Source organism: Artemia sp. Qi Xiang Cuo, chromosome 9, assembly GCF_049724085.1.
Source record: "Artemia sp. Qi Xiang Cuo chromosome 9, ASM4972408v1, whole genome shotgun sequence".
Lineage (NCBI taxonomy): Eukaryota > Metazoa > Arthropoda > Branchiopoda > Anostraca > Artemiidae > Artemia > Artemia sp. Qi Xiang Cuo.
This window is the reverse complement of record NC_142802.1, coordinates 24,699,188-24,701,678: the sequence shown is the minus strand read 5'-3', so window position 1 is coordinate 24,701,678 and position 2,491 is coordinate 24,699,188. Positions and strand designations below refer to the sequence as shown.

The 2,491-nt window shown below is 35.3% G+C and overlaps 1 pseudogene; it reads left to right on the top strand.

Moving 5' to 3' along the window:
• Positions 1-630: 630 nt before the first annotated feature.
• LOC148948480 (uncharacterized) lies at positions 631-1,375 on the top strand (annotated as a pseudogene).
• Positions 1,376-2,491: the final 1,116 nt, after the last annotated feature.

Sequence of the window (2,491 nt, the reverse complement as noted above, 5' to 3'; positions counted from 1 at the left end):
ACACGGCAATTCAAACCAGTCATCTAATAGACCGAGAAGCGTGATGAAAAATAGGTCGACGCTGCCTTCTGGGATATAAGCAAAGGCAAGAACTGTATTTAAATTGTTGTTCTTTGGGGTTTAGGGGGGAGGTACCTAAGTTAGGTTAGTTTACGTATTTAATATATGCTGTGCTCCCCCCCCAACCCTAATATTCAAATATATAGCCCAAATTTGTTTCTAAACTATTATATATTCATCCGATTTTATTTTATTTCATTAGCATTAACCAAACTAGCACTATATAAAAGAGTCCGTTTAGTAAAAGAAAACCCTTTTTTCTATATAAGGTTTTTAAAAAGATTCATTAAAATAATGTTTGTCATTTGACCATTTTTTTCCCTCGGAAAATAATATTCGTAATTGTTTCTAATTACCCGTAGAGACAAAGCCTTTTGGCCAGCAACAATTATCGATTACACAGGAATGTGCTGACGTCATGACATTTAAAGTCAGCAGTTAGATCGGGTGAATTTTGAATTATTGCGTCAGTTATCAAATAGCTTTAGAGCATTAGACACGTAAAGAAATTGTGAGAATTTATACTTGTTAGAAAGCATAGGAGAGTATTTTAGAGATAAGGATTAGAATATGGAAAATATTACTTTTGAAGAATTTATGCTTGAAATGCGAAATGAAAAATTCATGGAAAGATCTTTCAAAACTTATAATGGTGACAATAAATTTAGAAGCCACAGAGAAGAAAGAGAAAAACTGATGTTCAGATTAAGAATGAAAAGTCAACTTTTTGCAGAGATGGTATATTCTTTGGTAAATGGTGCAGGTTTTACAACAAAGAATACTGCTGAGGTTGCTACTACCGAAGAAACGCTGAATCAGCAAGAACACAGTAAAACAGAGGTAGATTTATCAGCGAAAAAAATATTGACTGATGGCCAAATTGCCAAACCAATTACGAAAAGACTGAGCATATATGAAAAACTTGGCCAAAGGCTTGAAAGACTTAGAGAAAAACACGGACAAATTGCCAAGCAATTCACAAAAACAACGAGTTTTTATGAAAGACTTGGACCTCATGTAAGTATTCGAGAAAAGCATGGCCAAATTGCCAAACCAATTACCAAAAAAATGAGTATATATGAACGACTTGGACCTCATGTCAATGTAAGAGAAAAGCCTGGCAAAGAGTTTTACCAGAAGGTACCGAAATTGGCTGATGAAAAAAGATTCAATCATAGCGATTTTAGAAGAAGTTATCAACCAAATAGAGCAAAATATGCCGGAAGGACTGGTGGCCCAGGTTCTCAACATCAGATAAAGTGCAATAAAAACAAACAAGTTCATGGACCAGAAAAAACACCAATAGCAAAATTGACAAATAGATGCTGTAAGTATGGGAGTGAATGTTACAACAACAAATGTGCATTTATTCATTAGACCAATTTATAATTTTTTCGAGCTGACAGATAATAAATTATTTGTTTAATATATTTATATAGTTTGAAAAATTTGAATTTTTATGGATATCAAAATTAATTATTGCTTAGGCTAGTTTTTAGATTCTTGATAGTTTTGTTGTGATACTATGTTTGTCATTTTTGAAGATGTTGTCTTTGCCTTAACTTTGGATATTTAGAGAAAAAGAACATCTTCCCCAATTCTTTTTTGGCACAGAAAAAGGTACTTTTAGCAAAACCAGGCGACAATGAGTGAAGATAGCCTCTTCATGACACCTCTGTCGGTTGAGCAGATAATACTCACTTCAAAGTAAGTGAGGGGGACCTGGGAGCTAGCTAAAACTTCCTAAATACAAATAGGTCTTGAAAACAAATTATTTCACTATTAGCCAAAACATGGGCACTCACGTTTAGAATCGGGGAAGAGGTCGGCTCTCTATCCTATCCTCTTTTCACAGAAGTATAAACGAATGTTGTCGTTATCTGACAATGAGGTAGCCCTCTAAATTTTTTTAAGGTGTCTGGGGTAATTTTTTTTACCAATCATGTCGGAAATCCCCCTCTGGAGGAAAATATTCCAGCAAATGCCCCACTGACAGTTAAAAGTTGTTCCCGTAGAAAATCCCCCATCCCATGGAAAAATCCTCCAGAAAATTCCAATCTCGATGAAAATTTCCCTCGGAACATATCCATATGATAAATTCAGTCAGCAAAGAGAAAGGGACAAAAGAATGGCGTGTAGGAGCTCTGGTAATTTTCCCAGTGTAAAATTTACTCCCCCCCCCCCACCCACAAAAATGTCCATATACTTTCCAATAACAAATACTATAAGTAAAAATGAATAAATGTTGTAACTTACAGGCCTTTTCCCAGAAACTGTGGGGCTTATTTTATCCGCAAAGGAATAGTTACTAAACCTTTTAACTATGTTGAACAAAAGACTACAAGGTTTTGACCGGACGACTTCGAAGGGGGAGGGGGTGTTGGAGGGGGCTAGCAACCATCCAATCTTTTTGGTTACTTAAAAAGAAACA